At 36.8% G+C, this 12388-nt stretch overlaps 1 protein-coding gene across 1 annotated transcript in view; it reads left to right on the forward strand.

Moving 5' to 3' along the window:
• Positions 1 to 5514: 5514 nt before the first annotated feature.
• LOC103138953 (forkhead box protein J3-like) overlaps positions 5515 to 12388 on the forward strand; it is an 87090-nt gene continuing 80216 nt past the window's right edge. Inside the window, exon 1 of the mRNA XM_007553367.2 lies at positions 5515 to 5917. The gene's annotated coding sequence lies outside the window, so the exon portion shown is untranslated. The remainder of the gene's footprint in view (positions 5918 to 12388) is intronic.

The raw sequence follows: 12388 nt of genomic DNA on the forward strand, positions 1-12388 counted from the left end.
TAATGTCCTAAACATTTTAGAAAACAACTATCTATCTATCTATCTATCTATCTATCTATCTATCTATCTATCTATCTATCTATCTATCTCAATTTCTGTATTGTGTTGCGTTCATTTGAGCTATTTCAGAAAATTGGTTGCATTGGTTGATCTAACTCTTCACATACTTTTACATTGGAAAATCTCAGTTTTAGATAAATAAAAAGTCTAATGGAAACTCTGTTTTGATGTATGACATCTTGCTCATACATTAAAATGTATGAATGTGTACTACATACATTTTGTATGTAAAGACTTATAAGACAAACCTATGCTTAAATGTTGTGGGGGTTGAGATTATATAACAAAATCCCATATTATACATTCTGATCAACATGATATAAGCAGCTGAAAATGTAGGAAAAAGTAAAGAATTGTATATAATCGCTTGCATGGATTTACAAAAGCGTTGGCAACATGGTCACAGAAATGTGAAATTGCTTTTTGTCCGCTGTAAGAAGGCTACTACACTTTTCCTCTTTCTTACAGTGACTCTCAAATATAAACATATACCCTGGTTTAAATACCGTCTGTTTATCAGACCATGATAAATAACCGAAAAACTCTTTTAATTTGACCTTGTGAATAATGACACTGAAAAACTAATAAATCTGTTTGGGGCGGGGGGGTGCAAGAGATCCAAATGCTGCAAAAGCCTTGTTGCAATGGTGTGCACTGCCTTAAAGTAGAGCTTTGTTGAGTCACTATCTGGAAATAGCCTAATGGAAAACTGAATACTGAATGCTCAGCACTCAGTATTTTTTTCTGTTCACTTACCTGCCATCAACATAAAAAGTTCAGGTGTTCTAGTTTGATTTATTTGTAATATTTGAATCTTTGGCCTAAAGCTGCTGTTTGTAGAGATGTTACAAATTATCAAAAAGTTCTCAATATACAAAGATTCAAACAGAAATCCCCAGGTGGGATTTGAACCCAGGACTTTAACTCCACAGATGAGCAATGCATCTCATTGCATTGCTCACAAATGCATGCTCTGCAGTGCAGTGACAAATGCTATGCATAACATAGACAATTGCAATTGTCTATGTTATGATTTAGTCTTGTTTGCCAAGACCAAATCTGGGCAAACAAGTTGTCAAGATGTCGAGACAAGCATTAAAGGAGTTACTGGTTGTGCTCTACATGTGCTGACCATTGGCTTTACGTGTTTGGAGTAGGGTTAAAAGACAGTACATTTTATCCCAAAGAAAATATTCAGTCCTAAAAGGAAAACCTTGTTGGAAAATGTATTAAGGACAATAAAACCAAGCTTCAAATAATTCTATTCTGACTTCCAAGGATTTTGTATGGCACAAAAATAGCCCTGCAAATCACTAAAAGAACACACCATACACACAGTTGGCTGCATTGTAAGGCTACATTTTTCACATGAAGCTGAGGTTTTTTTTGTCAAGGTGGGTGAGGCTATGAACAGTTCAAAATACAGTTTGGTTTCAACAAACAATCTTTAATTTTCTGCTGGAAAGCAAGCACAGAGTAGATGAAAACTGTTTAACACATCATAAACTGCTTATTTAGATATATAATTTCTGAAGATGCCACTGACACAAAATTGCCACCAGATGTCAGTAACAATCCACGTAGTCGTGCATGTTAAGGACTCAAACAGTGGAGGTCCTAAAATTAAGTGATGCACAAAAAGATGGAATGTCAGAGAAAATACATTGAACACATAGAGAAATCGAGACACAAAAAGGCATAATAGGTCACAGTAGCAGCTGAAATATATTAGTAATTATAAAGTAGTCCTGCCACCTAGTGCGAATTAAAGTCAGCTGGTTCAGGCCTAACAGATGGCCTACAAAAAGGTCTCTCATTACAACGGTGGCATTCAAGGAACATCTCATCTCAAAGCTAATGAACACTCTTAAGACTTATGCAAACTTATTGTTGAAAACATAGTGGTAGCATCAGTTACAAAAACATTTCTAAACCCCGAAGGTTCCTGTGAGCACTCCTGGGGCCAAAATCTGAACGTGAATAGAACATCATTGCACCAGAAACATAATATCATGACAGGTCCTCCGTGTTGGATTTTAACAGAAGAGCGAAATGTATCAAAAGAGTTGTCCAAGAGCCACGGGCAACTTGTGGAGAGCTTCAGCAAGACCTGGAATTTGTGGGTACACTTGTTCAAAGAAGATAATGGGTAATGGACACCGCTTGACTGCTGGGCATCTTCATGGGAGAACATCTGCTAGGCTAAAACGCCTTGAAGTGGACACAGAAAAATCTGCCAAACTTAGTCATCCGTTTGTCACGCAAACTTCGATTGCTGCAGCAGGTTCAGGGCCAGAGAAAGCGCGAGAGTTAGCGATTCAGGGGGATTCATTGGAGGATGAAGAGGTCAGATTAACTCCTGTCAGCCTAGTAAAAAGTGACCAAAAATGTTTACTGAGAGGGATATTTCGTGTAGGGCGGAGGGCAGGTGTGTGTGAGTGTGTATGTGAGTGAAGGCAGGGGGGATAGCCTAAACTTAAAATGTGACGCAGTCAGAAAAACACTGGATTAATAATTGCTTCGTGGAATTAACAATAAAAATGTTTTGCAATGTGAGGAAAAATAAAAAATAATAATCATCATTATAAAAATATTGAAAGAAAGAAACAGTTTTGTAAGAACAGTTACAAAACAATTAGAGTTAATACTAATAAAAATAACTTTAAAAATGATTAGAGACACATCTTCTCTAAGTAGTGTCTTGGGAAAGTGTAACCAAAAGTGTGGACATGTTAAACCTATATAGGAAATAATTACAAGACTTGATTTTTTTTCAGTCAAACTTCATAGATACATCATAACATCAGTCTACAGAGTTATGAAAAATTAATGTACTAAACTAGTGCACAAACTATGTGTGTGTGTGTGTGTGTGTGAGAGACATTGAAAGAGAAAATCGCCTTTGGCGTTATTTGTTTTCGAAACATGCGCTAAATAAATACGCTTACTTGATGTCCAACTTAGCGTTATTTCAGCTTGCCATAAAGTTACAGATTGTAGTTAATATTGTCAAGTATCACTAGTGACAAATTTCTCTGGCAAAATAGATGATTTATGTTGGACCTCCAGCTGAAGGACTGAATACAGGAAGTTGCAATATCAATTGACTCAACAATACATCGACCTAACCCACCTTATTCCCAGCATTAGGAAGAGATGTTTCAGGAAGTAAACTCTGTGATGTCATGGGAACCTTTGAAACCCTCTTTCTGTAGCGCTGCTACATTGGAGAGGACGAAGTGCGCTCAAATTGAATCCTGCCTCTGTGGCCAGAGGAAGGCTGCTCCATTTCTCAAGAGCTGAGTATCCACAAAATACAGGTGACTGTTGTGCATCCAGTAACTACGCCTGGTAGAAAGAATAAACCTTGGTCCTTTTTTTTTTTTTCCAGATTTTTGCAGAAAAAAAATTGGAATTAAAGGTTTCCTGATGTTGCCATCAACTGGTGCTAAGGTTATTAATTTCTAATTGAGCCAAACTATCACACTTTGAATTCCTTATAAAATAAATCTTGTTTGTAAATATTCACAATTTATACCGAACTGTGGCATCATTTTACTGGTTCTATTTTTGTCTATTTTAAAAAAAATAATTTTACTGTTTTTACTTCTACTTGTAGTTTCATCATTATGTTTTTCCTCACTAGCTTATTGAGTTTGTTGACTGAAGGGTCTAACTGCAAGGTTCAATTCTTGTAGTTAATAAACTCCTTTATTTTTTGAGAGAAGTTTTCTGTATTTAGTCCATACACATCTGTAGTATCTTGTGGTTCAGACAATCCTAGAGCTCGACCTCAGGAAGGTTTTCGTAGACAATAACTGAAACTGAGTGATTTGGCTTTTTCCGACCTTAGTTTTATTTCAGTCTGCGGTATTACGGTCGCTTCGGTGGCTTTCTTGAATTAGACCTGATATTTATGAAACATGCAAAGTAGCAATGTGTGACTTCAAATAAACCGCAGTCATTAAATAAAAGCAGGATAAGATACCAAAAAGATGAACAACATTGCAATGAAGGGTTTCTTGTGTGTTAATCTGGTGAGACCCAGGTTCTGACGCTATTTGTTCCAGGACAAAGTGGCAGAGTTAGAAAAACTGATCTGCTTGTGACACTACGTGCCTGTCTGCTGAGGAACCAACTCCTAATTGTGATGGACTGTGTGTGTTTCTGTCATTGTTTGTGTACAGTGGAGGTTCCAACTTGTAAACTAAAAAAATAAAGACACACACAAATAAAAACAGGTAAACAACCTCAATGCTGATAACATGCAACTTAAAGGTCTTGTGTCACCCATCTGACCGGTACACTACAGTTACTGAGTCAGTGTGCATAGTGTCGGAATTTTGTCTAACACATGGTCCATCTAGGCCTGATAAACAGAGTTCTACAACATCTGCAACAATACCTTTGCTGATGACATAGAACTTCAGACTTCTGTGTCATTTGACCATAGTCCGTGTTAGTTACTGAGTCAGTATGTCCAGGCTATCAATTGTCAGACGGGTCAGTAGTAGATGCATTTCTTTCACTTAAATGCACAAAAGACAGAAGTCAGTGTTTTTGGTCCCAAAATCAAGACTGAACTCCAAGGAGCTAAACACAAACACCACCCAATCTATCGATCGTATTTCTACTTCAGACAGTCAGTTTTCTCAGCCAGCTTGTTTGTCTCCAATAATCTCCAAGAAATGACATCTGAGGTGTTTTCGTTGACGTGAGCATAAGTTCAGGCACATTTTGTTTTTGTTTTTTTCATATAGAACACAATTAAATATGTTTCTTTCAAACACAATCGGTTAACATTTTATGGTTTTGGGGTGAGTACAAACAGTTAAATCAACACTGGCATCCTTAATGGGTCAACTGAAGGTTGAATTTACATGAACAACTGGTGCTGAGTGTCACAGAAAGTTAACCCACTAAAAAGATTAGACTCGGTGCATTTATATTATAATGGAATAATGACAATTAAAAAAATGGTACGAGGAAGTCAGTTCCAACATTGTCCTCACCAGTTGGGTGCGCTGTTACTTCATATCAGACTCATCCCTGTATTCAGTGGTCATATTAGAAGTAAGGACTAGGCTAGAATAGACTGGTAGTTTACCATCAAGCCGCAATGTATCAGAGTAACTTAGTTATACACGGCAAACTTGCTTTTGCTATGCGATGGGTACATCATTAATATTATAATGTTTCTTTGTCTAGAGCAATTGTGTATCTTTGAAATCTGGATGCTTTCAGGGTTTCATTTAGTTTGTCATTATAAAGGAACGAAGTCGCTGAAATTATTGACATAAATTATGTAAATAAACGCGCTACTCCTTGTTATAGCGCTTTTTAAGAATAAAAATATATATGGTGCAAAAAGCACAAATTTTAAAATAGCTTACATTCAGTTATTTCTTGTCGAATCTCATTAATATTAGAGCTGCGAACTAGTTAAATGGATGTGAATTCATATTTCCCCCTGTTGTGGTGCATGAATTCATCTTCAATGTGCTCCGGCTGGCGTCGGAAGTAGTTCCGGTGGCTTGTCAGCGGAGCACGGAGCGCTCAGAGAGCCGGGATCTTCTGCCGCCGCCGCCGCTGCTGCCGCTGAGCTCAAACGCCAACAGCGGGTCGCAGTGTTTCCGTCAGGAGCGTCGAATGACCACAGACAGCCCGGTCAGTTCAGTCTGACTCCGCCAGCCGGAGCGTCGAGCCTGCAAACCCGAGTGACAGCACAAAGATACCGCTGGAGCTTTTGTCTTCGGAAGGGGGGAATTTTCAAGTGCACAATCTGCGGCGTCTGGAATATGTAAAAAAAAAAAAAAAATCATAAGAGATCTAAGCCGGTTCAGTTTTATACCTCACGGTAAGTAGCCTGCGCAGGAATTTTTGGATGTTAGTCATGAAGGCATGTGATTTGTAATGACATATTGTGAAGCGGTAATGGTTTTACTTTTAAAGGCAGGCCGTGACAAGTTGACTGCCTGTGACAGTATGCATGCCTGCAGGTACTGGATATGTTTATTGCTTGCTTTGTTGTTGTTGTTGTTATTGATAAGTCCAACTTCTGCAAGTTTAACAGCATCTCACCTTCGTGACATTGACTCAATGAGACCGTCAGAAGAGGTGCTGTTAAAACAAAGTTGTAGCCACTCAACGTCGCACAGATTTTCAAGCGGTGAAATGTGTTTGGAGCAGTGGGTATCTACAGCTGTATCGACGTTCAAAGCGAGACCAGAAAGTGAGACAACCTCAGAGGAGAGACTGAGCGTATAGCTGCCAACTGATGTGTCCCAAAGAATCGGCAAGGCAGCCGAATCAGTCAGCCGAGATGCATGGAGGAGACTTACCTTTATCTTTTAAGTCTGCATAATGGAAAAAGGACGAATAGTAAGGTCTCATTCACATATGCAAATTAGTTTTAGAATCTTTCTAAATATTAATCCCCCCCTCACCCTAAACACTTATATGCATCATGCTAAATTACAGGCTTTCTGTGTTCAATAATATTAAGTCAGATTAGTGTCTGAATACATTTCCAAATGATCTGATTTCATGTAACTTAAAATCAGCGTAAGTTTATCATGTTCATCAAAATGATCTAGAACATCTGAGGTAAAGATTCATCAAATAGAAAACATATTGGGAGACATTTTTTGCAATTTATGGCAGAAAGTGGTGCAGCAATCTAAGTTTTTTCCAGTGTAACGACTAAAATTTAGATAATTTTATAGAATAACAGTATAACATTTGTCCAAATATGCATAACAGTATGACTTATAGAGCTACAAAGACGGAAACCTCTTTTCCAAAATGAAACCATAAATTAAAATCAGAAAGTGCTATAGAGACTAAACATCTTTCTTCTTGCTGCAAGGATGCAACACAGTAACTGAAATCGTATCAGCTGTTTGAATGATTTAACTTTGTAAGTTTGCATTTTGAATGTGAGATGTAGGTTTTTCAGTTAACTTTGTGTTGATTTACAGGTTGGTTTGCTGTACATATCTCATTATTGCCAAATTTTCTGTGTTCAGTTTAATACCGTATTGAAGAATATTGAAAAGTTAAAAGTCCAATTTGCATCACAGTTAGTTCAACTGAAAATAATCATGTTACATAATATCACATCAACAGTTATTGTCAAAATATACTGAATCACATACATTGGCCAATGGGATTCTCACTGCATGAACCCCTTCAGTAAAGATGTACAAGTGTCACTGCATTATAATACTTGGGAAAATATCTAATGTCTAACATGATTTAATTGTTATTGTTTAAATATGGAAAAGGATCAAATATGCCTACTGTTATTAAAATAATTTAATTTTCAAATTTAGGTTTCAAGTTCCCGTTGCTCAAGATTTTCTATTCCTTCTTTTGTTTTGCTTTTTATAAGCATAAGTAGTTGATACTAGCAGGCTATCTGCTCAGGTAGAGCCTGCAGTCAGCTACTTAATAGACATGCTGCTTGCAGTTTTTTTTCCCACTGCATTTCAAAAAATAGCAATAGCTTAATAAGAGTGAAAGGTGGGGGCTCCTTTAGTTTCCACACCATTATTGTCTGCCTTCAGAAATATTTCAAAACACTTCATGGAAGTAAAAGGGAACATGCTGTGCTCTTTTTTTTTAGCCAGCTGACAAGCAGTGAGCAGCATTGGTCAGTGGGAGAGCTCCACTCGTCCCATTAAAAGGGAGGAGAATATATATTTTCCTGGCATATAGTCTCTTATTATAGCACAATCAAGTAACTATGTCACCTTCAAACATAACTTAAAAGAAAAATTGCCTTCGTAATTTGACGCCTTTAAATTGGCTTCTGTCTCTTTAAGGAGCTCCTTAAAGATGGCACTCTGTCTTCTTCACAGCAGCATTCCTCCTTTAAGCTGTTAGAAGTGTTGGACTGAGAAACACGATAAACTCAGCAGACGCGCAGTTCCAGCGTGTGTTTGCTAATTCCTGCTGCTAGGCTGAAGGAGCTGAGCAGAAATAGGCGGTGCTTTGTGAGAGTAAATGTTTGGGCATATATTTATATACCCCCTTTAAAAAGACCTTGAACCACTATCAGAATAGTTCAAAATGTTTGTGATGGTTGTACGTTTTAACTCCCCGGTACACCTTAGAGTACCACTTAGCTGGTCATGCCTGTTAAGTAGCATAGAACGACATGATGATAAGCATAATTAGTGATAATAAGGCACAAAATAGGTAAAATAGAAAAATAGTCAGAGTTATGTAAAAGAGATAATCTTTTCAATATCTAGAGGTTTTACAGCTTGTTGCTTCTACTTTGGAATCAAAAAAATCTACAGCCCCAGGGCTTTTGGTGAATTTAGGTGAACAATACAGCATTTCTGTTGCTGCAGAGAAAAGTTCTTTAATTTAGTCAAACATTTAGTGTTATTATTCACATATGATACAACGTCAGGAACTCTTTTTTTTTCTTCCAGTTGTGAGCCTGTAACTCTGAAATGAAGAGGACTTCAAGATATCACCACGTTTCTTCTTGCTGCTGTTCAGACAGCCAGTCAGTACTGTCCAGCTCCCTAAAAATAAACAGACAGTATGAGATGTTACTGTGTTTGTGACAGTGTATTTTTTTTAAATTTTTTTTTGCTTTGCTTTGCTTCTGATTTGGATGCATCTCTGATTCCTATCAAGATGAGAGCTGTCTGAACAGATTTCTCTCATCATTATTTGCTCGGAGATTTACTTGTGCTTGTAAATGGTGTTGATTGAGGGCAATTTGGCTTTTTAATTGCTGAACAGCTGCCACACTCACTGCTGATTGCCATTGTAGGCTTTTCTCAGTACATCACTCATAGACCTCCTAAATGCCTCATTAAAATGTTACGCGGAATCTCATGAAACGCGAGGAGAAGGAACCGTTGCGCTGTGTGTTTTTTTTTTTTTTTTTTTTTTAGTGATTTGTGTTTTTATCGTCAGAAAGGTCATTGTAATTATTGTCAATGTTAGCAAACGCAATGGAGAAAAGAAGTGGCTCAAGTAATGACTTTCTGAAAGTTGAATGAGGGGTTATATTTGGGTAGCCTTAAGCATTGTAGCTTCTTAGAAAAAGATGATCTCCATATAATGGTAATAATATATATATATTTTTTTTATCCAGCTCTTGTGTCAGATTTTTCCTTCTTTCCCCTGCATTTTAATGATGATCTGTGTTATTTTTGTGGAGCTTCACATTCAGTGTCGTTTCCTTCTTTATACTGAAAGTTAAAACATGGTGGATTTGCAGTATAATACTAAACCCACCTTCCAATAGTACAGAGGAGTAAGGGATTTGCCATTATTCTTTTTCAGGCCTAAATAAATTCAGAGTATTCAAATCTTTTAAGTTTAATACTCCCCCTCGCCCCCAACATTTTTTCGAGAAGGCAAAATTTCTAAAATTTAGAAGAGATGTACAGATCAAGCTTTTGCTGGTCAATACTGATTACTGGTCTTCTTTGAGGTCTGACCGTTGGGTTTAGTTTTTTTTTTTATTCTAAGGCCTTAAACATATGAAACATAAAAAATGTTCTGCAAGTTTTTTGTACTTGCAACACATGGATTAAACAGAAACATTTTCTGTTTAATCCAACAGAAAATGAAGGAATTACAAATTTTTTTCTATTCGTGCATCATAGCATATGTCTTTAATCTTTATCTGATTTTTAAGCTAAAAAAGAATACATGGAATTGATGCATGTGTAGAGGAAAGTAATTCAGACTTTTCAGGATTTTGCTGGATATTCACAGATCAGAGAAAACTAGCTTATTGGCTGACTGGTGCAAGTATGCTGCAAATTTAGTGGTTTTTACATTAGTTGATATTTAAATGACACATTTTAACTTTAATTTGCTGTGTCACTCTTAAGTTACTGAAGTTTTTAAGTAACTTTGTAGGGATTTATACAGTGTTGTATAAAGTACTGAAATCTCAGAGTCAAGTAAAAGTATAGGTACCTCTCCAAAATATGACTTTGGTAAAAGTCCAAGTCACTGACTGAAATGTTACTTGAGTTAAAGTCTTAAAGTATCCGAAACATCTTGTACTTAAGTATGGAAATTACTGTAAAAATGGATGTACTCAAGTAATGTAATGAAAAGTATAAGTAAAAAGTAAAACAAGGCAAATGCAGTTTGAATGGCTTTTTATATTTTGGTAAACTTGTCAAATAGACTTAAAATAATGTACACAACCAAGTGCAGGCAAAATTAAACTTGGTAATAGTTATACCTGCAGGCATCATTTAGTTAAGAAACTTAGGTGCTTTACCTATACCACAAGGTTAACTTAACCTGGTTTACAACTGAACCAGCTTCTTAGTATCCCCTCCAGGACAGAAAATACAAAGTTTTTGTAAGCCTTAAGTTTTCCCTTCACGTAAGGTCAGGGCTGAAAATGAGAAAAATAAATAGTCGGTACAGAAAATGCGGCCAACATGAAGTAAAAAAGCCGTTACGATTACTCTACTTCACAAACTATTGGTGTGAAGATAATTGGCCTTGCAAAGGTTAAGTTAAGATATTCTAAAACTTTTAAGCACTAAATACAATATCGCTATGACTTCTGTCCCCCCTTGAACAGAGGAGTCTAGGTAGCCTGAAGTCAACATTAGGCCTAAGCTAAATGCACCACGTGTGGAACTGAAACAATCCCAAACAAAGTTCATTTATACAGGCAACGTTATGCTCAAGATTTCACAATAGTGCCTAGTGGCCAAGCTATTGTTACTGAAACAGGAGGATTATAACCATTTCATAAGAGGTTGCCTCGATGTGTTTGTTCAAGTTGGATGGGGAGTTTTTGTAAGATAAAATTTCCACATCTTTGGGCAGGCATAACATACACTTCATGCGGTACGACGAATCTTTAACACCCACGAAAGAGTATATTGTGTTTAAATAATCCCATGGGCTCTCATCACCAGCTGGTGGTTCCCCTGGAGCCGTGTCCGACGAAGTTGCAGTCGTTGTGGTCTCCGTCTCCTCCTCCATGTGACGAATTGCTTTGTGTTTAATGGGAGAAGCGAAACAAGTGTATCCTATTGGTGGTGATAAACAAGCCCAGGCAATAGGCTACCGACTTCGTTGCAGTCAATCAGCAGGCGAGGTCAAAGCACTAGCGTTTCTCTCTCTCGCTTCTTTGTAACGAGTAACTAAACCACACACTGAAAATGTATCGGAGTAAAAGTATGCAATTAAGTTCGGAAACATAGTGAAGTAAAAGTGAAAGTTATCAAAAATGTTCACACTCGAGGAAAGTATGAAGTACTCCAAAATATACTTAAGTAAAGTAGTGAAGTGTTTTTACTCAGTCACTATACAACACTGGATTTATAGATATTCTATACATATTCATTAATCAAATAAGGGCTATTTTCTGCTTTCTTGGTGTCAAAGAACTTTATATCAGTCGATATCAATAGAAATTGCTGAAACACACATTTTTTAAGAGGTGCACCAATTATTCATCCAGAGATCGGATTTGGACACTTTTGTTTTCTTTGTATCTGCTCTGTTTAATAATTAGTGGGTCAAATACTGAAATATTTAATTTATTCTGTTTATACAAGTTCAAAAATCGTCAGAAAAAGGCTTGAAACTTATAACATTAATAGTCAATATAATATTAGTCCTGATGTGGTGAAATAGCTTTTTACCATCCTGGCAGATCAGTATCCATTTGAATCCTCATTTTGTTTCACGACTCTAGTAACACACATCTATCTACTGGATTCTCATTTCCCAGAAAAATATTTCCTTTAATTGTCTGGAATGGCATAAAAACTACAGATACACACCTAGAAAGATTTTTGGAGAAAAAATAAATAAATAATATATATATATATATATATATATGAACTCTGACGGTAAGCTAAGTTCTACAGATCAGATTATATTCGTGAACAAGTTATAGACTCATGTTTTTAATACATATTTACTCTTTTGAAGTGCTCGAAAAATAAATTACACTTCAGAACATATAGAATTGAAACACAATCCTTGCACCCTGGTGGCTACTTGGTGTTCACACCGAGTCTGTTTTATTGAAAAACTCAGCGTGAGCTGCATTAGCGGGTATCATTCAGAGATTTTTCTTTTTTTTTTTTTTTTTCAGCTCATAAGTAATCTCTGACATGCTGTGCAGAAAAACCTTCAGTACGTCATAACTGCAGCACTAACTTTTAGCTTTTTTTAACTGATGCTATGATACGGTGAGTGTCTGTGATTTGCCTTGAAAAGAGCAGAGTCTCCAAATGAGGAACAACATGCTTTTAGCGAACACATACACCCACAATCTGTTGTTGACAAGAAGCTGTCTGCTCCTCAT

The sequence above is a fragment of the Poecilia formosa genome, unplaced genomic scaffold, assembly GCF_000485575.1.
Source record: "Poecilia formosa unplaced genomic scaffold, Poecilia_formosa-5.1.2 Scaffold56, whole genome shotgun sequence".
NCBI lineage: Eukaryota > Metazoa > Chordata > Actinopteri > Cyprinodontiformes > Poeciliidae > Poecilia > Poecilia formosa.